Source organism: Zonotrichia leucophrys, chromosome 3, assembly GCF_028769735.1.
Source record: "Zonotrichia leucophrys gambelii isolate GWCS_2022_RI chromosome 3, RI_Zleu_2.0, whole genome shotgun sequence".
Classification (NCBI taxonomy): Eukaryota; Metazoa; Chordata; class Aves; order Passeriformes; family Passerellidae; genus Zonotrichia; species Zonotrichia leucophrys.
The window spans coordinates 59,144,102-59,171,264 of NC_088172.1; the positions used below are offsets into that span (position 1 = coordinate 59,144,102).

Sequence of the window (27,163 nt, forward strand, 5' to 3'; positions counted from 1 at the left end):
GACCTGCCGAAAGAGACGCTGCTTGGCACTGACACCACCTTGAGTTCAGACAGGATGTGCATCTGTGCCTCATTGATAATGTAATAACCTTCATTACAGTTTTGGCTGAGAGCACCTGTGCACAGCCCAAGATGTCAGCCCAGGGCAACCATTTTGATCGAGGTGATATTAACAGCTCTCATTAAAACTGATGACTATAGCAGTGCCCAATAGCACTGCTGTACTAGAGCGTCTGTCAGCATTTCTATTACAGAGCTCTGTTTTCAGGAGTTAATAATTTAGCCATAAAAATTTTCCTACCTCTGAGCTGGACCTTGAATACAAAATATCAAACTGGGTTTCTTCAACAAAAATACAACTGTTACCAGTCTGATTTTCACTTTTTTGTTCTTGACTCTGCTTGTGCTTTGTTAATAGTGCAATTGCATTTATCTGGCAATTGTAAGAAAAGTTAAAAAAAAAGCCAAAAAGTCATCTGTCTTCCTGGGCTGAAATGGGAGAGCTGTAAATGCCTGAAAAGTCTTGAAGTCCTTTGGAGGAGGCATCCTCCATCAGCCCTGGGAGAACTGAAGCAGTCTATTACCTAACCTTTAACATTAGACATTGTGCTAAAGTATAGCAATGTGATTAACTTATTTGTACTTGAACTTCATGGGTTTTTTTAACTGGATTTGAATGTATGGACTCTAGAGTAGTATTACATGTCTGGGTAATAATGCATCAGCAATGAAAGAATAATTATTTCAGATAAATATACCTGGTTAAATTTCTGTAGGTAGACATGCTTATTCAAAATAAGAGTATCATCTTAATACCAAGTTTTCATACTTTGGAGAGTATATTTAAGTAATTTCCAAAAGTTAGTCCTTCTGATTTTGGAATGTAAATTTTTCTACTAAGCGATTCCTGAATGATGTTAATTTTAAATATACTTGCCTCTGGAGACAGGCCCAAAAAGACTCTTATATTCATTTAAACCTGTAAAGCTAATACATAAATACAGACCCTGAAAATGTCATCTTTCCCATGCTTAACTTTACTGGCGAATAACATTAATGTGTTTCAAGGGATTAAATCACAACATTTAATTATACAATTCCTTACAGACACAGAATGACCCGCTAAATCAGCAGGGACCGCAAGACAGCAAATACATGTCAGCAAAAAAGAATGTGGATAAACAGCAATTATGAAACAGATCTGACAAGTCAAAAATCCAGCTGAGCTCTAGAAGTTTATATTTTGGCACCTGGCTCTTTGCCAGCACCAGTGTTTCATACTTGACACCTTAGTGTGTGCTTCTGAGAATATTCTTACACAATTATGTGCATCTTGGTGAGCCAATGTCCCCCTTAGGGAAAGGAGAGGGTGGGAGAAAGAGAGGAGAGAACAAATAATGGGAACATTATTAATGCCTCTTATTAGTCATATATTATATAATCACATAATAATTTAAGTTGAAAGGGGTTTATGGAAACCCTTTAGTCCCAACTGCATGCTTGAACCAGGGCTAATTTCAAAGCCCTGTCCACTTTTGACTGTCTTCAGGGATGCTAATTCTGCTCATTCTCTGGGTTCCCCTTTCAGTGCTGAGCCACTCTTGCAGTGAAGAATTTTGTCTTTCTGTCTAATCAGAGTTTCTCTTGTTGCAATTTGTGGCTGCTGGCTCTTGTCCCATTGTCATTCATCTCTGAGTAAAGTGTGGCTCTGTCTAATCTACATTCCTGCTTTAGGTAGATGAAGACTGGTTAGGTTGCCCTTCTGCCTTTTGTCCAGGGCAAGCAGATGTGGCAGCATTTGGCTTGGGCCCAGCCTCTGCTGCAGTAGCCTCTCACTACTTTGTGAGTACTTCTCTTGTGATGTGTGGCCAAACTGGCCACGGTGGTTTGGATGCTATTTCAGGCTCTACAGAAAAGAGAAAAAACTTCTCCCCAGACCTGCTGAGTATTATCTTGCTCATGCAAGCTGGTAAAAAGCTAATCTCCACCACTGCATGGGTGCACTGCTGACCCACATTCCACTCTGAGGTTTAGAAGTAATTTTCTTTAAAAAGCATTGGAGATGAGAGGACAGAGGGAAATTAGTTCCATTATTCTATGGAATTAAGGCTATCAGTGAAAGAAGTCATGTTCATTCTATAACTGCTTAACACATGTTTATAAAGTTTCATCATCTAGAAAATTTAGTTTGTATACAGGCAGGTAAAACAGAGCAAGGCATCCTTGCCATGTATGTTACCCAAAGCACAGCACAAGGGCATGCTAATTTAGCATTCCTCCAAATGTTTCAGCAAGGTAGGGGGATAAACATGATCACTGTAGAGAGGATAGGAAATCTGTGACACGATGGTTCCACTTTTACCAAAGGTCCATGCAGTAAACATTAAGGAAAACAATCCTCCTAAGTGATATAGTAATCTTTCACCTAAGTTATAGTTTATGTGTATTTTAAATCCAGTATCTTTAAGCTTTTAGTAAAAATCATTTGAGGATGGTTTGAGAAACGTATGAGTGTTCAGCATATTTAAGTTATGAGTTAACCAAGTAGTTCCTATTTTTGCCTTTAAAAAGCAAACACTTAGGAGAGGATAAATAAACTACAAATCCACAGAAAATAAAAAATATTTTCCATTTTCACAAATGAAAGTAGGATTTATGGCTTAATGTTAGCATGACTACAATTTACAGGAAAAAAACCCCTCCAAATTGTATTAAAAAGAATCTAACAGCAGTAAAATGGGCAGTAAATCTAAAGTTAAAAGACTGAGACAAAAAAGCTGTGATTTGAGAAATGTGGTTCTCAGAATGCAAAGACAGATCCTTAAATCTTCACTTCCTGGAGAAATCAATCTAAATAATGCCTTTGTGATCAGTCCTTTCCAGAGGAAATAGACAGTGCTCAGTGTATTGGGTGGTTTAGATTAATTGACATGGAGTCTCCCAGCCAAACCAGAGAGATGGGAAAGCAGATCAGTTGCTTGGCACTCCTCTGTAGCTGAACACAGCCAACAAGCTGTTCATGATGGCAGCAGATGTTCCTGCCCTTGCCTTACTCCAAAGTTTGCCATATGGACTTATGGTCCAGTCCATGGTCCAGTCCTCCCAGCTGCAAATTCCAGTGCAGGCAAAAGCACATCAGAGTAAAAAATTGGATGCTGAGGCATCAAGACCTGGAAGTAGCTGGTGTTTTCAGATAGGTGAATGATAGGATAACATGTGGAAATGAGGTTGTCAGAACTGCTTTCCCTTCCAGACTTTGTCCAGGCATGGCTGTCTTTTGTTTCAGTGCATAAACACTGAGGATTTTGTGGCTGAACCCCATTAAAATTTGCACTTCACAAAGTCAATGTTTCTTTTGATGTAGGCCATGAGCGTTCAGGGACAAGGTTCTTCAAGACCCTGATCCAGCCCTATGGAAAAAATGCTGGCATGAGTTTGTATCCATTTTGTACAAGCAAATAATAATAAAGGAAGACTTTTTTTTTTTTATGTATACTTCTTTTATCCAGAGAAGTCCTTGTTTTGCTAATGAAGGGTTTCACAAACAGCAAATTAGGCCAGCTCTGTTGCAGAGGAGATTAGCTCAAGAGGGAGGTAAACAAACTTCATCATGTGCCTCAGGGAGCAGGAGACAAGAGCAATCTCTTCTCTGGGAGCTCTGCATCCCTTCGGAGCCTCGGAAGGGCGAGCATGTGTCGAAGGCATACGGAAAGCACGTGTGGAGCCTGCTGTGCCTGCCTTGGGGAGCAAGCAAGGCTGTGCTGGCCAGAACAGGGCTCCACCCGGGAGTAGTGACTCAGGCTGTGGGACTGGATCCTGTGCTCACATGGGAATGGCCTTCAAAAATCACAGTCTTAAGTAAAGAGATCATAATTCCTTTTAACTTGGGGAATTTGCAGGTTTGGAGTGGGCTTGAGATTTTTTTTTAGAAAAAGAGATGGATGGTATGTTGCTTGTAATTTTAAAGAAAATGGATCATTTTTTTCAGTTCATCATGTAACCTTGCTAATAAATATATTCATTGTTTAGTTTTTAAGTATGGAAAGTCAAATGGCTGGTTTTAAAATGCAGGGGTTTTACATATTAGAGGAAGAGACATGGACCCATCTTCAATTTGATATTCCTTTTTGTGCAATTTTTTTCAATGTATACAAGTTCTTAATGATTTTACTTTTAAAATATCAGAAAATATCATGTAAAATTCCAGAAATTCTGATCATTTTCCACAAAACCTTTTACCTTTTTTTCTTGCACATATTGTACCATGAAGCTGACTCTCTTATAGAGGTGGAAAGCAGAAAGCCCACAAGGGCGTTCCTTTGGAAATATGACAGTATTTCTATATCCATTACTGCAAGGGCATTTTTAAATATATCATCTTTCAAAAATGGGGATTTTGGAGTCCCATTTGGGAGTTTTGGCTTTTATTCAAGATAGAGAGAAACCTAACTGAGCAGTATTCCAGAGCCTTTGGAGGTCCATTCCTGATTTTCAAAACTGAAAGTATTTAAATCTATTTTGAAAATAGCACTTGGGTTGCAAGACCAGTGTTGCCTCTGGAATGACTTGCCTTTCAACTACACTACACCAGAATCACAGGATCTGGTTAGAATATGTTCAAAATGTACAATGTGTCTGGCACCTAATGACATTGTGCAAAATGTGTTTGTTTTTTAAGAGGATGCACTGCAAACCACATCTTTTTTCTTTAATTTTGGTTAGTTATATGAGCTTTAATTTTTCCATATGCTTACTGACAGTTTGACAGAATTTTAAGTAAGCCTTGCATGGGAATCAATTCCTCTGTTTTATGCAGTGTGCAAAGAGTAATTTGATTATCCCTATGGCTGCAAAAAAAAAAAAAAATCTGTATCTGCCCTGAATTGAAAACAGATCTGCATTAAAGAGCATTACCTCAGTATCACTGATATGCTAGAAATGAGTCAGCTGGGAAGTACATTTTCAAATAAAATATTATGAAATTACAAGCAATTAACTTCTTCCTTTGAGTAACAGAGATATACAAAATACATGTTTTGTTCTTTAGAAATGCCTCATGTTGTTAATTAGAGAGTAAAAAAATAGGAATAATGTGCTTAAAGATTGGGCTATGCAGGTAACAAGTAAATACATGTTGCAGAGTGTCAGGGACTGCTTCAGCCCATGAAAGCAGTGGATGTTCAGCCAGTTAAGTGGTCATCACTGCTTCCTCCTCCAGCTGAAACCATGGCCTGACAGATCTAGTCATGCTGGTGCCTTGATAAAATCATATCAGGGGCTAAAATATATTTTAGATCTGCTCTCACTGCAAGAGACTACAACTCTGTACGGCAAACATATATTTAATTCATATAGTACAATTCTTAGGATTGAGCCTATTTGGGTACAAACCAAATATTGCTTACATCTTGAGCATTTTTAGCTCTCTCAAGGAACAAGGAGAACATAGTAGTTAGGTCTTCTTGATAACCACCAAAGTGTATTTTAAAATCCTTTAGAAAGATAGGTTTTCCATAGCCCTTTCTCATTTTAAACATTATGTGCAATTGACCTTTTTTTAATGAAAGGAAGCATCATTTTAGCAAATTAAAATACAATATATCAGTATCTCAAAATTTAAAATCTATATAAGGCATACTATAATCATTATCCCATTAGGATGTATTTAAGGACCAGCTTATGCCAGAGGTGATGGAGCAAAGCACAGAGAATTCTGCTGTAGCCAGTCATGCACTCTGAATCTGCCCTTGACTGTTTCACCTCCCCTAAGAAAAGCCAAAGAGTAAAGTTACATTACTTTGCTATTTTAGTCCATTGTTTTGGCATTTTCATGTGAAATGAAGTCTCTTCTGGGCATCTGGGACAACAGTGACAGAAATTACAATTGAATCATCTAGATATATGTTGAGTTCAAAAAGTGGTCAGCACAGATGGGACATGCACTTTGTTGATTGCTCCTGGATGGCCTGCTTGGGACAGGACAAGATTGTGGGAGGCAATAAGCCTAATTTTTAAGGAAATGAGGCTGTGAATCAAAGATTGACTCTCTGCAGGAGGTATGAGTTACATCCAGTGACTAAAACCATGTGAAGGATCGGGAGTCAAATAGCTGACAAAAGTGGAAAAAAGGATTTTTGTTGATTCATTATAAGAGAAATAATGAAAGCTAAAAAGATTTTGGAAAGCTGGAACAATGGCCTCTGGGAGATTTTCTTCCTTTCTTTTACAGCTGTTGGAAAAGTGAGAGAAAAATCTGATCTACTCAGCTACCACTTTATTTTTCCAAAGTCCATTGACCATAAATATTGTGATGGTGTTAAGAAAATTTATGTTACACGAGATTCTCATTACTGAAGTAACGATGCATTGGCCAGGAGGTGATGTGTTCCTTAGATTGTCCAAAATTTTGTTTTATTTTGAGAACCTGCCAGCATCTCTTAAATGATGTCAGATTTTTGTGTATGCCAGACATTACTGCAGAGTAACATGGGACTGTCTTTGCCTTAGTATCAGCCAGATTTTTTATTTGGGTTTCTTTGGTGGCTTTTTTGGCTTCACCTAACACTGAAATATCAAAACTGTTGATTGATAGAATTAATAGATTTTGAGCAGTGGGCAGTTAAGGGTCAGTTAAGGAAGCAGATTGATAGATAGCTCTTTCATCTCTGAAAATCCAGATCTTGTCCTTCTGTTCATTTTTCAACAAAGTTAAAGACACATTCCTTGTTTTTGACTCACTGGCCATGCTGGTGCCAGTCTTGTGGTGGCAGAGGAGCACAAAGGCCAGAGAGACAGCACTGTCCTGGGGGTGAGACTGGGAAGTGCTCTTTGTGCTTAGATATGTCTTTCTGCATTTCTTATGTAAAAGGAAGAAAGCTCTTACTTAAATGTTTTACCAGTGCACAAGCTGGATTTTAAAAAATATGTACTGCACTGTTATCATTAGTTTAGGATTATGTGGATGCTGTTACAGAAGAAACATAACATTTGTGAGGAAAAAAAAACAAAAAACCTCTCTGCATTTACTTTGTTTTCTCTGTACAGTTATCTTCTTTGTGCATGTTTGTACGATTACCTGGTATTCACAGAATTTGAGTTACAAATGTTAGCAAAATCCCAAAAATTTCACAAGTTACTCCTGACCTTGCTTTGCTTTTAAGAGTATTATCAGGCATTAGTTACCTCAATTCAGTAATCAGAGAGCAGGAGAAATAGCAGAAAAATAACCAAAAGTGGCAGTACAAGACAGTACTAAATTTTTTACGTACAAGTTATTAACATAAAGCATGTTTTCCTTACTAGACCAAAGGAAGGTGCCATATAGATTAGGGGAGAAACACAGAACAATGAAGGGATGTGGCTGTTGTGCCATCACACCAGCTAGTGTTACTGGGTATCTGTTAGATCAATGAAGATCCTTACCTTCTCCCTGAGAGATCTGCATTTGTCATCTGTTAGATTAGATAATGAAGCTGTTTTGTGGAAAAATATATCAACTTCACATAACTGTAGTGGCAGTGATTTGGCTGCACCAGCCCTCCCCAGGGTGCAGTGGTGAGTAGCCTGTTGCAACCACTGATAAATCTGCCATTTAAATCCACCAGCTAATTGACTCAAAAGGGTACACCATATACTCAAGTGACTCTTATCTTTCTCATCTAACAAAACTAGAGCCCAGTTCTGCAGGATATGGAATTTAAGAATGCATTCAATTGAAATAAGATAAAAATTTGAATTGAGCTGACCCACATTTTTATTCTTACATACATAATATTTGTCCTGTTGGACTGACACCATGGCACTTCCCAGCATCTTGACAGAAAAAGACATCATTTTATTATTCAGCAAAACAAAGTAACATAAGCCATGTATGGGTGTCTACACTACACTTGGAACCATTTCAGTGCATCTAGCTAGAAGACCACAAGTTTTGTCCACCATTGCACCATTGTAGGCCTTTTATTTCTTATTTAGTTGGTTAGCTGGTTGAAGGAATTTTTATTTCATGTGTCCTGAACCATCATTATAGTGGTTGAAGAATTATGTTTATTTCTATTTGTAGCCATCCCCAGAGATGAGGATCTTTCCACATTGTCCTTACTAACAAGATACATTCTTTCAACTTTTCAGAAAGCTGATACTCAATAAAGAGTAGCTGTCTAGTTTTGACTGGCAAATGTAGCAGAGAAGAACAAGAATAATAAACCTGATCACAACACTTTGTTGACCATATCACCAAAACTTCCTATATCCTGTGTATCAATGCATATCCCTATTTAGTACACTGCTTTTGTCATCAAAGCTTTTTCAGAAGAAAAAAATAAGATCCTCATTTTTAATGGGAAAAAATTTATTTTATTCCCAGATTTAGTCTGTGTGCTTATTTTTTCATGCATTAACTTCAGGAACAGGCACTTATTTATAATTTTTGAAGGATTTCTGTCATCTGAGCATTCTAAAGGGAAAGAAGTGATGTGTATTGATTAATACTCCATATGTTTTTATTAGTTAGCAGCAATGCCAAATGATTTGAAAGCAGGTTAGTACCTTAGAGGCAGCTATCAGAAAGATTTTCTTCATTTATTCCATTATAGACCACATGACATAAAGGACAAATAAGTGTCAAGAACTCAGGTGAGAATTATACACTCTGTTGCATTCTGCAACGTTTCAAGAGTCTTGTAATTTTGTTTCTGTTTGCACAGCAATATACCAAGTTTTTAAAATTCAATATATATATACATTTGGGCGTGCATGTAGAAGCTGTTACATTTATTCTCTCTGTTACCATTATTGTGAGCATCATTGCAATTATTGCTTCGAGAAACCCAAAATTTCTCTGGTCTGCAAGGGATATAATCTTTTTCAGGCTGTCAGACCCGAAGAGAATTTAAATTTGAGAGCTTTCAAAGGAATTACTGGTGACATTTTAAAGTTTATGACTGAAATAGAGATAATAAAGTTCTGTCTAAAGCAAAGGCACCAAAATAAAGCACCGTGTTTGCCTTTTCACAGGCTGTTCAATGTCAGCCTCCTCTCAGGAGAATCCACTGCGCTGTTAATAACATCAAGATTGCTTCAGGTAATTCTCTGGCTTCCTTAGGGTAAATTTCAACCTGAACTAGACTGTTTGAAAAAGTGCAATTTACCTAAGTAGTCTGTAACCTCTTCTTTTTCCTTATCTGACCTGAATTCTCACCCCTTTGTCACTCACCTTAATCACATTAGACACCTGATAAAAGTTAACATCGTTAGCGAATGAGAAACAACAAGATCTTTACAGGCATTAGCGGTCCCTGCAGCGCACGTTTGCTTTAGGTTTCTCTTGAAGTATGGATCAAAGCATTTCCTGGTCCCTACAGTTCATCTACTGTGCTTTCTGATTAGGCCTCCAAACACAGGAAGTTTACAGCTCAGGCTGCACTTTGATTCAAGTATAAGATATGTAAGCACAGCAAAGGTATTTGCCCACTCTTAAACAATTAATTATTCCACAGAGTAAATTACATTTTGACTGGTGTGTCTCTGAGTCTTGCTTAAAAGAAAACATAGTTTTTCTCTTTTGCCTGGTGTGCATCATTATTTACTCTTCTTTGCATGTCCAAGTTCATCTGGTAAGATGATTTTATAAAGGTATTTTGCAAAGATTACAGGGCAAAATAACATGTTTTCTTTTTGAAATGCCTGATACCTCTGTTTATTCTTTGGGGACTGAAAATTACATCTCTACGGGGGGGGAAAAGTCACCTTTGGAACAGTTGTTGCTTTCTGTTGTGCAAAAATACAGCGGACTAACCTGGCTACTGCAGTAGTTGCCTACGCCAGCAACTCTTCTGTCAGTCCTGTAAGGTTTTGCAAGCACTCAGAGCAAACCTCACTGGAGAAGCAGTGCCCCACACTGTCAGGAAAATATTTCTGAATTCCATTATATGAAAAGTTGAGTGTTCTTCAAGCATCAAGACCTCTTTGCAAATGTTTTCCATTATCTAAACTGTTGGCCCAGATCCACTAGCAAGAGCAATACTGGGAGTGTAGAACAAGTGGTGAATATGGTTGTCTCTTTTTGGTTTATTATGTTTCTCATGATATTTTGTATTTTTACTAATCCCTAGTTGCTGAATACAATGATTATATGGGAAAGAACTTTCATTTAAATAAAATAAATGAGAAGTTGCATCAGTGGTAAAATTCAGCCATTGCTGTTGTAAAGAAACATTGGAAAACATATACTCTGGAGGTGGAAAACTCCAAACGGAAAAAGAACCCTGAAATCTGCCATTTATACAGTGATTTAAGCTACTGTAGGACAAAGGGGAGTGCAGGTTACCATATTTGAGAGTGGATGTCCACAATTTAGGGCAAATGCATTGCAGACCACCCATTCCTTGCAAGCTTCAGAAAGTGGCACATAAACCAGTAACTGCCAATTCACCACATCTGTGCAAAACCTCTTTTTCCAAGTGAGATGGGAACAGATGAAGTTGCTGGGGGACCAGGCAGTCGCAGATAACACCAGATGCACGTTAAAAGTGATATGCGGCATTCTCCTGCTCTTTTAAAATAGATTTGAAAGTCAGAAGGTTGTGATGTTTACAAAAACTTTTAAAAATCAAATTTTAAGTACTAAACCAGTAAGATTTAATTGAGAAGTTGGCATAGTTCAAGTCACATCTGTTTGCTAGCACCAAAACAAGACCAAAAAATTAATCTTTGAATGCAGGTTCAAAGCAGTGAGTAGTGTGGGTGAGCAAGGCAGTTTCTAAAATCCAGCTGAATACTTCAAGAAACCATGTTGATGTGAACCGGTGCAGGAAATGCGGTTGGTAGCCGGGAGCCAGAATCCCCGGGGCAGCTCTGCTCGGCTGTCCCAGTTCTGATCCCGTGCTCCAGGGGGCCCTGCGCTGCCAAAAGTGATGCTCCCTTCTCTCACCGTCTGCAAGCCAGGAGGCTGTGCTGCTGCAAGGGCTGTGAAACGCCCCTTTGCAGTCCCACATTAAATAAAGTACCTCGGGGCAGCCTCTTCTGCCCAGGTCCTGCACACTTCCAAGAGTCATTGCTTGCTTTGTACAAGCCACAGATTGTTGTAGGAGCCATGGTATATTTAGAGAGAAGTATTTTATTTTCAAATAAGAAGGCAGCCAACATAAAGAGCAATGAATTCTGTGTGTTGTGCTTACATGTTTGTGATTCTTCCCAGTTTTAAAAAAGATTAAAAAAAAAAAGAGTGGTCCAGCAGGGGCTTGCAGTGCTTGTTATTTCTTTTCTGTTTTGAACTGAGGTAGAAGGAAGACAGGTTTGTAGTTATTGGTTTTATATAGTCTTGCTGCCTCACATGATTAAAACAACTGTAAGTGCACCTCTTGGAGGATTCCTGACCTTTGTTACATTGGGGTCTATATCTCTGCTGCCCTCCTCTTCCCATAGTCTTTCGGGTCCTACCTGCAAAACTGATGCATATTGCAAAGGGTGAGAGCAGCTGATTCAATTAGCTGTAAAATGTTTGGACTGTCCAACACCTTTCTTCCTTTAAATAAAAGTGTGCTTTTATATCCTTAAACGGAAATTCAGACTTCCACCTTTTCTTTTTGCTGCTTGGGTTTCAGCTGTACTTGGTCATGTGGCCTCTGACACTGTACAAGAAAAGCAACCTGTCCCTTTAACAGTTCCTGTCATTGAGACAGGAGTCCTTCTTCAGGGATATGCTGGGAAGTTTTAACCTGCAGTATTCCCTGTGGCAGAAGAGACTTGAAATGACACTTCTCAGAGCTTGGCTAACCTCAGGAGTCACAGACTTATTCCTAATAAGATTTAGTTATTTCAAAAAGCAGTGAATTGAAAGTTGAAATTTTGGAGAGAAAAATTTTTTCTTTTGTATATGCAGCCTCTAGTTTTTCCGTACACAAACAGACACAATGAATCAGGCTTGCCTGTTAGATGTAGCTGATTTTGTGTACTCAGATCAGTAGAAACTGTGACAGGTCACAGAGTAAGACTTAACTTCTTTGGCTACCTGCAGATTTCTATAAAATGCTTACCTAGTTTTGTCTCGTTGATGGCTGCAGTCCAGAAAATATAAAACTGCTTAGTCTTAACAACAGTGATCATTCTCGCTTCAAAGACCTTCAAAAATATCTGTATGACAGACCTGGGACGCCACTTAAAGATGCAGTTAGAGACTGCCATGGTCATAATCATGGCCTGTTTCCACAGGGCACTATTACCAAGCTTATAAAAAATCGTGCCCAGCTTTATTTAGCTTTACAAGTCTTTATCTTCATTCTAGCAGAACTGCATGAGCCTGTATCCTTACACACTGCCATGAGAAGGAAAGAAAGTTTCAAAAGGAGGGCCAAGCTATCACTAATGAACACCTGAACTGTGCCTACAAATGCTACAAATCAGGGACACAGGACAGGGCTTTGGCTGTGGCGTCACATCAAGGAGCATCACTGTTTGAATAACACCTCCTTCTTTCTTTGCTCTTGCCCACCCCAGGCTATGCCAACAAAAGTGTTCATGTGGCTTCCTGATGTACCACAGAAGTGATCAGGATGGATTTTTTGGGGTTTTTTTCAGATTCCTTTTCTCCCCGCCCAGATCATCTCCTTGAAACCTTTTACCACACAGCTGCATAAATAGTTGGCTTTGGCAGAGCACAGGGAGGGAAGTGGGGTGGACACCAATGTCTAAAGAAGGAGGCTGTTTAAACTACCCTTGCCATCAGAGAAATGCTCCAAGAATCACAGTTCCAGCTGCATGAAGTCCAAAAGCACAGGTTTAGATTGCCAGCTGCTTTCAGTGTGTATGAAGAACCTGTATAAAACTGGGAGGCCACTACACACAAATATGAGACCAGCTCTGATCTGTTTTTTTGGGGGGGCTGTTGTCAGTGCTATGGACCATGCTGGTTGTTCAAAACTGTGTTGTTGGATAGCATCCAGAAGTAGCTTTGAGCCTCTAAAAAAGCAGCTTCCAGAGGTAAATTAAAGTGACCTTTGGAATGAGTGGTGCAAGCACTGAGGTCCCACAAAGATCCATCCTGCTTACAATGCCGTTAAGATCAGGTCTGTACAACACCAGATCCACATCAAGTGGCAACATAGATGTGTCCTGTGTCAGACTTGGGTGCATGGTTACTCAATTAGCCTGAAAAATAACCTACAAACCAGCATGTATTTCAGACTTTTGTTTATGCTGGATTCAGAGGACAGACCATTCCTAGTCAGGAGTAATGCCTGCCAGAACAAAAAAACCTATCCTTCAGAAATACTTCAAAACAAATTCTAACCAGAAATATAAGTTTGGACAGATTTGGTGGTTTATGCCAAATAGCTAGGTTTTATTTTATTTAGTACTGTGTGTCCTAGAACCAGAGTTAGCACATTGTGTGACAACATCCTGATATTCTGCACAAGAGTTACAATAGAAATGAAAAAAAAAAACCTAAACCTGCTAAAAAACCCCAGCTAAATTCAGTTGGTTAAAATCCAGCTAACAAACTTAAAAACACTAGTAGCTCATGAAGTCTAGCATGTTTTTTCTATTTTTAATGTCTCAGACTTACAAAATGCCTTGAGACAGCTGAATGAAAAGCACTAAGAACTTCTTGTTTTGTTTTCATGGTTGTCTTCTATGGAGGGGAAGACTGTTAATGTTGGTTGCTACAGCAATGGAGAGCAGCATCCCTATATATTACTGAGTCAGTGAGTGTGTAGTTTTTAGGTACCCAGGAAAAAGCTTTTTACACAATGAGTTAAGCTCTTTGCAATTTGAGGGTTTTGAAGATGTCTCTGGAGGTGGTTGTACTGCCGTCTGTGTGGACACATTACTGAATACCTGCCAGGTGTATTTGGCTCATCTGACTGAGCAGGGTGTTTTGCAGAATCTTTCTGGAAGGAAAACTGGTCACAGAGGCCTGTTTGAACACTTGGGATGACGGCAGAAAGGAACAAACCAAATTTTTATGGAGTCTCGTCCTACAGGTCACAGAAAGCAATTTGCAAACATTGAGGAAATGTCAGGGAAAAGAGAGGTAACATGGTCCATCCAGCTCCAAAAGCATCTGTGAAAAATTACATAGCCCAGATGGCTGAAATTATTTTCACATTCATTGCACATGTAGCCTGGTTTTAGCTATCTCCAGTGCAGTCATTCTGCTGATCTATGGAAGTTATTCCCCCCTCAGTGCATGAGCATGTTTCCCATTCACATAAATAAGAGTTATGTCTTTGTATCCAGGGAGAGGGGGTTTTATTTGTCTAGTGCTGAAGCAGCTTCTCACAGCACTGTTTTCCTCCCACATTCTCAGTTGTGTTTAGCTCTCCTGACCTATGTTTTCTTTGTTTTGATCTGTTTGAACTTTTTATGTTTTAGGTAATAAATGTTAGTAAACTATGGAAAAGGTGACAGGCTAGAAATGAGACCCTTACTAGGTTAAACCACCTCAACCTAAAATATGAGAGGTGGCTAAAAAGAGAGAAAAAAATTGGAAAGTTTTGCAGCATAGATGTAATTTGATTTTATGTTATGATATCACCACATTTTCCTCTCTCCTTTCCCCTGGTACCTATCAATGAAAACCTTGTTTTGCTGTATGTGGGAAAGTTTGCTCTTATTTCCAGAGCTGCTGTCAATTGCTTTTAAAGTATCTGTCATAAGGTACTATTCAAGCAGAGCCAGGGATGACTATGGCTATCAGTGCTAAAGTGATTTCTTTAGTATGAGTTTGGGTGGTTTAATTAATGGAGTGCAATAGTGATGACCAGGGTACCTCAGCCGAAACAGGCACTGGTGCTGCGCTAGCAATGACAGGATCTTTTTTTGGCACCTCCCATTTATTTTCCAAGACACTTGCTGGTAGGGTGGAGCTAAGGTTTACTCAACATTAGGTTTGATGTACCAGGATTTTCTGAAGCAAAAGTCTGTTGAGTTGGAATAGTTAATTTTTGCCATTTGTTCTTCCTCTGTTTAGTGCACTTGGTTATAGGCATGCAGTGATGAGGTTAGGTGTGCTCTTCTTCCTGTCAGTTTCTAAAGTGTTGCTGATCCGTCTGCTTATTGTCCCTTTTTTTTTTTTTTTTTTTTTTGTGGGAGAAGAGGGGAGATATGGAAGAAGAGGAAGAAAGCAGCAATAAAATTTTAATTCTTTTTGATTTTTTCATATTTTTTTCATTTTTAAAATTTCTTTTTATTACTCTGTTACTGTGACAGTCCAGGCCTTCCAGCCACTCCAAGCTGTCTCCTTCTGTGTGACAGAAGCTATCATATAACTTCCTGATTATGATATTTCTTTTTACCTTTTTTGTCTCATCTCTTCACAGGCAAGTTCTAACATGCTCACTGCCTGGTTAATCAAACAAATTGACACGCAGCTACCTTGGGAAGCAATTGTATAACGGGAGAGACCAGGAAGAAGGCAGGGGAAGTTTCAGCTGCCTGAAAGGAGTTTCAGCAGCAGTTTTCACACAGTCAGTAGCAGTGTGGGATGAATGAGCTCCTGGATGGCGCTGCAGGCCTGTTAGCATTCCTCTGCTGGCTCCTGTATCAATCGGGGTCACTAAAACCACTGCGGAGGGGGGTTGTACCTGTGCTCTTCAGCGAGTGCTGTATGGGGCCCTTGCTCACTGCAGCTCTAGAATAATTTGGCATCGGCGTATGGATCGATCCTGCTCTTTTCCTTCCCCTGTACTGCTGAAAAGCAGTTTTCCCTCAACTCCCTGTGGCGCTGGACAAGCGTCCCGTTTGCCGGGCCGCTCCCCGGGTTATCAGGGGCTGCAGCAGAAGCAGATTAGGGCCATTCACACCGGCAATTTCCTTAGTGCCTCTGCGGGAGCGATAACCCCTGGCGGGGCGGCAGTGACGCCAGCAGGCAGCAATCTGCTCCCCAGGGAGAGCTGCCTGCCCTGCGTGTGTGTTTATCCCCGCAGGTGTGGCTCCTGCAAACCCTGGCTCTCCCTCTGCTTTCTGGCGCCTGCAGTAGTCTCCCAGATCGGTCATCGCGGCTTGTCCGGCTCCAGCCATTCTCCCCGGGGAGCCTCTTCTGGGCAGGATCTAGGGGAAGTGTTGCTCAACAGCAGCCTCATCCTTCACAGGTGGCTTCATGGCGCTGCCAAGGGCTTTGTGCTGAGCCAGCCTGACTGTGGCACAGCGCGGCCCGCGCCCGCTTCCTCCCTGCGCCTGGCAGCCGGTGGGGAAAGGTGTTGGCTTCAGAAAACAAGACGGGCTGGGTGAGCAAACAAGAAGAGGCATGAGAACAGCTAGGTGTAATTCCTGAGCAGTGCTGCGGGTGGGAAGGCAGGGCAGAGCCCGAGGAGCCCGGGACGGGTGGCAGGGCAGCGTGCCCACCGCGGTGCGTGCTGCTCCGCTGCCTCAGCCGCAGCAGAGCCCGCCTGGCCTGGCCCGGCCCGGCCCGGCCCGGCCCAGGGGCTGCGCCTGGCTCCCCGCAAAGCTCCTGCCCACAAACGCAGCACTGAGTGCATCCACCGTCCTCACCTTTGGGAAGTGGCGAAAGCAAAGTTTGAGGATTTTTGCACATGGCTGTGAATGTATATTAGCTCGCTTGGCCCAGGATATAGTGAGGCACTGAGAATGAGTGTTTACTGAAGTGTACCCTGGCATCCTTATCCTTCCTTTGCAGCTGCTATTTACCAGACAGCATTTGTGGTGAATGTAGCTGGCAGGAAACATCGTCTGGAATGAACTGGATGAGTTAAAGAATTTTTCACACTAACATTTTTGCAGGCATTTGAAAATACTTCACATGAGAGCATATTTTTGTAACACTGAATTAAATTAACATTGCATGAAGCTGGCTCAACTAAATCGAATTTACCATCAAAATGTTTGGTGTTTTTATTTTCGGTCCTTGCCTTGTTTACAGCTCCTCTGTGTTAGGCTCTGTGTTGCAGAGGGATCATCTCCCTCCCTTCACTGTATTGACACGCTGTATCACAAATGTGGCAGCAGCACAGCTGATTCTTCAGCGCTGGGTGGGGGATTTGTTTGGGGGAATGGAGGGTGAGATTTAGACTTTCTCTTGGCAATTTAAGAAACTCATAATGAAAATGCACCCATTCCTGTTTTAGTCAAAATGGCCTGCTGTGACACTATTTCTTTAAGAAACTTAGACTGCTTAACTGGAATGGGAATGTCTTTTTTAAAACTTGCCGGAATAAAGTAGCAGAATTGTTTCTTCCATAGGCTGCTCCGAGATTGAGAAATTGCTTTCTCCATTCTGGGTTTTAACTTGACAGTCAGATATAATTGTTTTTCTTGTAGTTTGGTAACCCATGACTGGAACTTTTTCCTTATTTAACTATCATTCCAGAAGCTGAGAAAACCGCTTAAAAATAGATCTAAAAAGAGATCAGATCCCACAAAAACAGACATCCATTAATATGCATGTCACCCCACCATGCTGAGTCTTTCTTTGTAGGTTGTGCAATCTACTCCTTCCTTTACCCATTGCCTTTGTTTTCTTACTTTGTTCCTTGTTTAGATTTCATGTAGTACTGTTATCCTCTATTTTTTTTCTTGAGAAAGTTTCTAGCAGATTGTGGTTGGTATAGCTGTATGGGAACAGACTATTTTGGTCGAGTTATTTATTTGAACTGGGACTCTCTAAAACCCCCTCCTTGTCATCAATGTAACAGAGATGTTCCGACAGTGTATTAGTCATTACTGGGGTGACATGAAGCAGAGTGTAGTTCTGGAGACGCCCTTCCAGTGAAAGACACTGAGCTTTAAACCCTCTTCACAGATGTGCAGAGCTGTACTAGCCATGCCTAACTCCCTTGCATGCTTAATAGGCTTTTTGCCTATAAATCCCCATGTGCCATTGACATACTGGATCTTAGTAGTAGGGCTGGATTTAATGGGAAGCCTGGATGTCTCCAATTTATCTCACAGCTCTGGCCCTCAGTGTTGCCTATGGGGATGGGTGGGGTGCACTGCTGCTGCCACCCTGGTAAAAAGCAGCAGAGGGAAAAGATCTCCCTGCCCAGCACCAAGAAACAGACTCAGAGCTGAGGCTTTGTCTCCAGAGTTCTGACAGCAGCATGGCCATGCAACAGATGAAGTAAACAAACCAACAATACAGGCATTTTTGTACAGAATAGGTCTATTATTCTTCCTGACAGCATGACTCGGAATTTGAGTTGTCATTCTTTGTATTGTTCCTTATTTAAAAAGAAAGAGAAAGCAGAACAAGGAATAATACAAATGAGACAGCCTGGGGCTTGTGCTTGCCCATAGGATATTCTTAAGATTCTGTTGGCACTACAAATTGGAACGATTTTGAAACCAGGTCCCTGAACCCAGCTGTATTCTTAAAGCAGTCAGGCTGACATTCTGCTCTGATTTATTCACCCAGGGCTGCTATGCTGACCAATAACCAGGAATCCATAACCAATCACTTACCAAGACTAATCCATTGATCGCTCACTGTACAGAGTTTCCCTTAGCTGGCTGATTCAGCTCACAGTCATACTGAGTAGCCTCAGTGTATTAATGCTCTCTCCTTTTCAGCCCTAGGTGAGGTTTAGGTGGGAGGACGTTGGGTGGGCTGTGGCAGGGATGCACACCGCTGCTCCTGAGCACTCTGAGCAGGGAGCCCTGTCTGTGGCAGGCTGCCAGGATGGATTCTGCCCTGACTGTCCCTGCCAGGCAATGGCTTCTGGCAGGAGCCCATGGCCAGAAGGCTGCTGGAAAGGTGCATGAAGCTGTCACGAATTTGAGACAGCAGTTTGTGGCAACCCTAACTCAGTAAAGCCTCAAAAACTTGCATCAGATGAATTTGAAGCTCTTTCCAGTCATTTGGACTGGAAATCCATACTGTATTCTGGGCACAGAAAAACCAAGATGGATTTTGGGAGATAGCCTTTTCTGCGTTACTCCAGCAGAGTCTGGCTGTGCCTGAAAAGCAGTCCTTGGGCTTGCTGAAGTATCAAGGGTGGGGATGTTTCACAAAGATACAGCAAAAGAATATGGAGTTACACACACCTGAAAAGACACAAACTCCCTGCCAAGGGGTAAGAATTTTGTCTTACCTGCATGGCAACCTCCTCACCTGGCCAAGGAAGTCTTCTGGAGCATTCCCTTGGCTGGGGGGGTGGGGGGTATGGCTGCAGGGAAGCCCTGCACAAGGGGACACACAGAATAAATCCTTATTCCATTTTTCAAGACTCTGTAAACCTCAACAGGGCACCCTGGAAGGTCTTTCATTCCACTAGACCATTTCTGTTTACACATCTGTAGCATTTAAACATTGCAGGATTGTTTAAATGCATTTAACATTTAATGCATTTATGTTTATGTTTAAATATATAAACAATGCATAGATTTTGTTTAAAGGCATAAACATTGCATGACAAACTCAGTTCATGGTTTTAAATAATTGGGGGATTTGGCCTGCAGCAAACAAACTGACACTGGAGGAATTAAGGGGAACCACAGCATACCTCTCCATTATTGACAGATAATAGATAACAGATTAACTTTATTGGGAGATAAATGAATAAATGATTGAGAGTCATATCCCTTAATGGCAACCAGCAAACATCTTCCCCACTTAGTCTCTTGATACAGTTTATGAAGTCAGTGCCTGGATGGCCAGGAATGCCTCTTGCCTCCCTCTTGCAGCAGGAGGTGGGAAAATGGAGTGGATAAGCAGGAAGGAGAAGAGGGTGCCTGAGAGGAGGAGGAGGCATGAAGCACTCTGGTAGGCAAGTCAGATGTAATTAAAAAGTCTTTGAGAGACATGGAAAAATGAGGAAGCGAGCTCACAAAGGCATCCAGCAAGAGGGGCAAATCAGAGCAGATACACAGTCTGCTACAGGGGGGCATTAAAATGTCCTGGTCAGGAGGTGTGGATAGGAAACATAAGGGAATACACAAATAATTTATCTAGAGCAGACTGTAGCAACCAGTGAGTGTCAAAGGATAGAGGCACAATAGGAGGCAAAGGGTCACACATGAATTAATGCCTCATGCTCACAGACCCAGGTTCCTGGATCAGGAACACAGTTTGTGGTGACTGGGAGTGGGGCTGTGGCTGAGCCTCATCCCCAATGGGCCCCAGCTGTGAGCAGCAGGTGAGCAGCACTGAAGGCAATGAGACCTGGAGTGCCCAGGGGCACTGACCAACCACCAAAGGGAACAGAGGGCACACGGGTGCAGTGCATCAACATGAGAGTATAAAAGTTTGGGCTAAACAACAAGAAGGGTCAATGCTTGCAGCCTTCTGAAGTGATGTGGTGGTCCTGTGTGTGGGCCAATGCTTGAAGGCTTCTGAAGTGGTAAGGTGTTACTCTGTATGGGTTGAAGCTTTCTGAAGTTGCCGGATGATGCTCTGTGTATTGTGCCTGTCTCAACTGCAGCATGTGCTGCGGCTTATGCTGTGACACCTGGAGGTGTTAGAGCAGTCCACACTGGGAGGACACAGGGTACACGTAGGACTGGTAGCATGGGGACATCATGGTGAGCTGCAGGAACTTCTTGTGTGGCAGTGGGAGAAGTCCAGTCCCTTTCTCCCCATGTTTTTGTTGTCTGATGCATAGTAGAGGCATCGTATGCAATGAGACTCTTCTCAGCAGTGCACGACACAAGACTGATGGCAATACAATTTTCTTGGGAATTTCTTGTTATGCATTTGTTATTTTCAATGAATGTAAGGTGGGAGAGTCAGCTAAAGGTAGTTCACTGGCTTACTTCCCACTGATATTTAAAATTTGGAAGCTTAAGCCTTTTCTTTCTGATGTTGTGGCTGTTCGGCAGAGGTTGTGAAGCTTTGCTTTCAGTGGGGAAATTGATCAACTTGAAAACTGAAAATTGGTTCTGTCTGACACTGCCATACAAATAAGACAGAGTGCAGTGCCTACTGTTCTTTTTGTCCCTTTTATGCTATAGATTTCCTAGTGTGGGGTAGGTGTACCAGGCTTGTGAATGCACACTCATTTAATTGGATATTTGTTATTAAACATTTATAAAGTTCACAAACATACAAAGCATATGGAAGTCTTGTTGAGAAGGATTTAGTCCCTTTGTGACTATATACAAACATTTGAATACTTGAATCAGACTGAATCATGAGGTTAAAAATAGATTGGTAAAGTCTTCAGATTTACTTTCTAAACTTTAAACCCTGTGGAGGCATATGGAAGAATTTAAAGTTAGTTCACTTTAATCTCTTTTTCTGATACCAGAAGGCGTAAACAAGGGGGTTTCCTTTTCTTTTAACGAAAACAGGAGATTCACAAGACATGAAATGAAGCCTTGAGAAGAGGCAACAGCTTGTTTCCTGCTTCCTTCCCATTTTTTTCTGCCAGGGATCCTCAGCTCTTGGGCTCAGCCCCCAACACTCCTGCACCCTCATCCCACCTGCTGTTCTTTCCCTGGTGCTTCTGCCTGTTGCCTCCCATGGACAGTTGGCATTGTGCTTGGATGGGCTTAGGCTGCTCCTGCTCAGTTTGGCCACAAGGCCATTGCTGCTGAATGTAAATGTGGGTGTAAATCCCTGGCCTGGACTGTGAGGATGGCTGTTTGTAGTATGCATCTCATCTAATCTCAGCCCTGGTTCCTCCTCCCCCAGCAGAAGGGATGGTTGGTGGGGCTGGGATGTTGTGCAGTTGTAGCCTGTGCTGTTTGTCCCTGTAATGCTGAGGTCATGCCCTCTTTGTCCTTGTAGGCTGTAGCAGAACCAGACCCTCCAGAATTGCCCAATTTAATAGCTGCAGATGAAAATGTCACCTATAGCAGCCGGATAGATCTGCTGCTAGAGCACAGCTTTGCTTTGCAAATGCAGGAATTGCTGAGTTGGAAAGGTGAGCTTATGCAAGTAATGTGGTGTGGGGTAATTATTTAAAATCATCAGAGTCACCATCATCTGTAGAAAGTGGTTTTCTGCCACTTCTGGTACTTCAAAACAGCAATGCCATTTTTGCTCCTCTAAGAAGCACATCAAAACATTTTTAACATGAAAGGATGAACTCTTAGAGCATCACTGACTTACAGTTGTGTGGTGGGATTTTACATATGACCCTCCATCTCAAAATCATTTTTCCCCTTTTGAACTGGTAGTGATATGTCTTTTATAGAGTGTGTTGGGTTTTTAATTTGCTTCCAAATAGAGCTAAAAGGTATTTTAGAAAATTACATGCAGAGATCTTGCTAAAGGCTTAACATTTAAAATCTTTCATGAGTGTGTTTGTACATATGCCTAAGAGAAATTTTTTTGTGTATGTGTACATCGGAATAAGTCATACAGTTTTCAACACATTTACTTGCTTTCTGCATTCCAAGCTCACTTTCATTTGTGCAGCTACAAAGCTTCTGCTGTTTTTAGTCCTAGATAAGATTCAGAGGGCCACAACAGATTGGCAGTACAATCCTTATCAGCTGTTTTTGTAAGCGGCAGAGCTCGGGTTGGTCCAGTCTGGAGGGGAAGCTGGGAAGGGACCAGCCTGGGCTGGGCCAAGGCTGCAGTCTCTGGGTGAAGGGTACCCTCAGGGTGCTGCTGGGGAGCAGGGCTGGCTGCTCCCCTCTCAGGCTCAGGCTGGAGAGCCCGTGTGTGTTCCAGGAATGGACCTGTCACATCAGTGTTAGCGGCAGCAGCACGTGGTGCTGGAAGCGACACATGTCCAGCAGGAAAGGAAGAAGGTGTTTTCAAAGGGGGGGCTGGAGCCACATAACTGCAGCTGGGTGTCTCTGCCTTTGTTTGAAGTGTAGTGCTGGGGAGTCAACAAGGCCTTTAGCTCAGCTCCTGTGAGCCTTTGTATGTGCCCATCAATTTACTTTTTTATGTTTTAAGGAGTGGTTACCCAGCATTTTTAGGACACGTGGCTCTTCCTCAGGAATGGGACTGTTTGGCTTGCTGATGCTTTTCATCTGGAGTATGAAGTACTGCTTTGATGGCTGATGGGGTTTTTTGCCCTTTCTGTGTCTGGATGTTGATGGAGAAGTGAGTGGCACAGACATTTTGGAGAACAGTCTAGGCTGTAAAGAATAAACTTAATTCCTGCCAAGGCAGTTGCTGTTCATCAGTGTCAGATGGTAAGTCACTGAGAGCACTCCATCTTCCTATATTTCTCTATTGTCTTCAAACTATAGACTACATTTATGCCTTTTAGAAATCTGTCATATAGTTAATTATAGCTGAATTTAGTAGTTCCTGACATTGAGTATTACTTTCAAACTGGTTTCACCTGAGAAATAGAAGCATTACACTTCTGCTGCTTCCTGTCCTCTCAGACAAAAGGCAAGAAATTAAATTAGACAGTTAATTATCATTACAGATAAGATTTATGTATTTGTTTATACATTTGCTTTATATGAATATGAGGAATGTTTAAATTGCAAGGAAAGAGAGTGATAAATACAAATTTTGAGAAGTAGGATGTGGATAGAAAGTTAGTAATGCAGGGTGTTGTTTTCTCTTTCTGCTTTAATATTAGTGAAAACTTCCTTCTTGAATTTAGCTTGAATTCAGTTTTTTTTCCATTTGCTACATCTTCTAATTAGTCACCTATTGTCATTGTTTTATAGGCAAGAGAGACTGAATGTTGCTCCTCTGTGTTCACTTGGTTTAGATCTAATTTTCTGTTCAGGGCATCCGTATGGGAGAACATAAAAAGAAAAACTTCAATGATTCATTGGGTGGCTGAAACTGTTACTACTCCCCAGGGATGGCACAAGAAATGAGATCTCAATTAAGAGTGACTTTCCCTTACAAAGTAAAGCCTTTGAATCAGAGCATACCTCTGAGCCTTTTGTCTGCCAAATGGGTGGGGGTAATTCAGTTGAGAAAATGCAGTCAAGATGGGAAAAAACGTGCCTGGGGGCATCCAATGTTTCCAGTGATGCACGGATGTTAGCAACATGCTGAGCTTTAAGATCCCAGAGTACAATCAACAGAATATTCACTTCTCAGTCTCTGGGAATTAAATTAGGTGTCAAACCAAAGGCCTTTAGGGAACTAAAATCAGAAAATCAGTTTGGTTTTCAGTTGGAACTTTTACATGACTTACAAACTTTGTATGTGAAAGCTTATGGTAGTATGGTTCTCTGCTGGCATTGAAATGAGGACTTGTCACTTTTAATGGCAGTGCCTTTTGTATAAGCTAGTTGTAACTTGAAAACTTCAAAAAATTCAGACTACAACAAAATAAATTCTGAAAAATTTGGAAGTATAAAGTGTACTTTACAGTACTTTATAGTATATGCTTTATAATAGGTGTTATGAAATTGATCTTAAGATTGTTAATTCTTCAAATTATGTGTAGGCCTGGACTAAATTATTTTTTAAGTTCCCACAGAGACTCCTGTTCCAACTAAATAAGTGGATTTCCACAAGTTGATCATCTCACATTTTCTGCTACATAAGAATTTTAAATAAAAAGAGGACTGAATCTTCCTCTGAAAGCAGAAAGTAGACAAAGTAAAAAAAAAAAGTAAAATATATTGTAGTGGTGTTATACGTCTGATTTAAATGAGTTTGAAGTACACCACTTCAAATATCTTGTAAGAAAGTATCACTATGGAGGGAGGATCTCTTAAGTGAAGATTGTCTATTTTAAGGTATAAAAATAAAATTAAATAAACTGGATGTTATTCTATGGTTCTTCATAAAATATGAACAGCATCTTTAATGCTTTCAGTTTTCTTCCTCTTATAGACTGTTGTAAATAGGCAGTATTCTTGATCTCAGCTGCTCAAGTTTAGTTTAGGCTTCCTGAATAATGAGAAGTCTCCTGTAAGCAATTCTCCCCCAAGAGATTTTTTTTCCTTTTATTCTCAGTGGATTTTTTTCAGTATTTGAAAAATGCTGAAACTGTATTTTCATGCACTGTAAAATCAAAAGGACTAAAAATCTTTCCTCTCCATTTCTATTTTAAAAAAGCCTGTGTAACTTCATGTAGAGGGGCAAGGAAATGTCAACTGTCATAAATTCTCAGGTTGAAGGTCTTCCAGCTGAGCTAGTGGTAACTCCCAGGCAATTGGTTTTTTAGAAGGACATGTTTTGTGGACCTAATAACTAGGCCTCTAGGTTATTTAAGGTGTTCTCCTCTGGACTCTTCATAACTGCTTGAGATTTTTTTGAAGTGCAGTGTTAGGAATGAGTCTCATAGCCCAGATGATAGAGGTCTTGCAATGCTGAGGAGAGCGAACAATTTATTTTACATGCCATCTGTTAATAAATCTTTATTTAATGGTTGCTTTTCTATAACAGCAGGAAAGAAGTTGACTCCTGCTCAGCCTGAAGCCTGCAGATGCTTTTGTGAGAACTGCCGCAGGGCCAGCTGTCTCCCATCCCCTGCTCATCCTCCTAACTTATTTCTTCCCAAGTGAAGTATTTTGCAACAATATGTCTTTTTTGCATACTGCTTCCCCTTTGTCTTAGTCCATTTCTCTTATTTCCATATCCATCTGTGTACCTAATCTGCTCTCTGTTATTCCTGCAGCTCCGTCTAGCTTTCTGCAGTTGAAGACTCAGAAATCAGGTTGCATCATCGTCATCAACAGACATGGTCCTCTCTTACTCAGGGTTTTTAGCACTTTCTGCTGTCCTCTGCAGGCTCAGGCACTTGTTGCAGATGAGCACCATGATCTGGAGAGGATGGATGTCTTGGTCACAAGACTCAAGATGTGAACAATTCCTAAACAAGTACACTGTAAGAATAATGACTATGTGCAAATGTCTTGATGCATCTTTCCAGTTTGATGAGGAATGACCGACAAGTACTTTTTGATGTGCCCTGTCGTCTGCGGTTTCATGTAGATCCTTCTCTTCATGAATGTGCCATGCGAAGCAGCACTGGGAACCATGTAAAAATGAAGCTGTATCTTATTTGTTTCCTTCTTATTTGTAAGGTGTATTACTGAACAAAAGTTAACTTTATTTGACAGTAATTTACAAAGTTGCTCACAAAGGCGAGTGACCTCAAAATCCTCATGTGCTTATAAAATAGTATGTGTGTTTCTTTTCACACTTTTTCCTGCAGATTTACATCAGACTGAAAGATCAGTGGGGCCCATGTGAAACCTACTTTTGGCCCATAGAGATAAACATTTACTTGCCTTTTCTCTGTCCTCTGCACTGTTGTGCCTGGATCTGTGCTACTGACCTCTCCTGGATCTGTGCTACTGTGTGGAGGAGGATTTTGCTGTCCATGGCAATGACAGCTGGAGGGCAGAGGCACTGTGGACCAGGGTGCTGGTGTGGGGCAGCCCTGCAAGGGGCTGGGGAGCCTGTGTCAACCCAGACTGCTCTGGTGACCTCTCTGGGAGCGAGAGGACTCAGTTTCTCTACCTGTTTCATGCCCAAACCACATCTGCCATGACCATTTCCTCTCACATATCAAAGATATGCTTAGTGGCCTGTGGTGTTTGTGGTTCAGCAGCTTTGGGATAGTTAGGTCTTTCTGCTTACCAGCAGGTTCTGCTCTGTGTGGTACTATTCTAGAAAAATCTTTATTCAGCCCAGGTATGGGCTGAATCTTTATTCAGCTTTATATCTGATGTAGTCACCTGAAGTAGGTGTTGAACAGTATGAGAATTTTTGTTATTTTCCTCCCTTTTTAATGCCCTCAAACTAACTGGGCTTTCTGCTCTGTTTCTGAGTTTGGGATGAGTTTAGGTTACCTCTGAAATCAAACCACAGGTCTCTCCCCTGCCCATCATTCCCAAACAAGCTGTACATTTTCCACATTAGTAATTCAGTTGTGTGAATTCCAAGGAAGTTTCTCTACTGCCAGTTAGATATCTTACTTTTTTTTAGCAATAAGACATCTGGTTGTCCTGGTTTATTCTTCATGACTTTTATTAGCACACAGGCTTTTAATATGATAGCCAGTGTTTGCTATTTGTTGTTGTCTCTTTTGTGACCTTACAATGAACTCCTGTATCTCTTTTTCCCTCTCCATAGTTTGTGCTCTTTTTTTTTTTTTTCTTTTTCCAATCATCTGCCTGGGTTTTGACTGTTAGTCTGCATTGTTCTAGTTGAGAGGGGAGAATTTAGTTCACTTTGTTGTTCTCTGTCTTTCTTCACTAGATGGATAACAGTGGAATATTGGGGAATCTGTCATGGAGCCATTATTCCATGATGAAAGAAGTCAAAGCGTTCTTGGCGGTGTCCCTTGCACAGCCTGTGTGTGCAGCCCCATCACATCTGT

The 27,163-nt window shown here is 41.1% G+C and overlaps 1 protein-coding gene and 1 long non-coding RNA gene across 6 annotated transcripts in view; both read left to right on the forward strand.

Annotated features, from left to right (window-relative positions):
• Nucleotides 1-27,163, forward strand: part of SASH1 (SAM and SH3 domain containing 1) — a 530,777-nt gene that overhangs the window by 371,418 nt on the left and 132,196 nt on the right. The window lies entirely within an intron of this gene.
• Nucleotides 19,986-26,255, forward strand: LOC135444903 (uncharacterized). Of its 3 annotated transcripts, XR_010439347.1 has the most exons (6): nucleotides 19,986-20,293; nucleotides 21,682-21,817; nucleotides 22,339-22,399; nucleotides 22,847-23,045; nucleotides 25,222-25,336; nucleotides 25,454-26,255. It is a non-coding gene; the product is annotated as an uncharacterized LOC135444903 (long non-coding RNA). The 3 variants fall into 3 exon arrangements; XR_010439346.1 differs by lacking the exon at nucleotides 22,339-22,399 and having other exon boundaries at nucleotides 22,804-23,045; XR_010439345.1 differs by lacking the exon at nucleotides 22,339-22,399.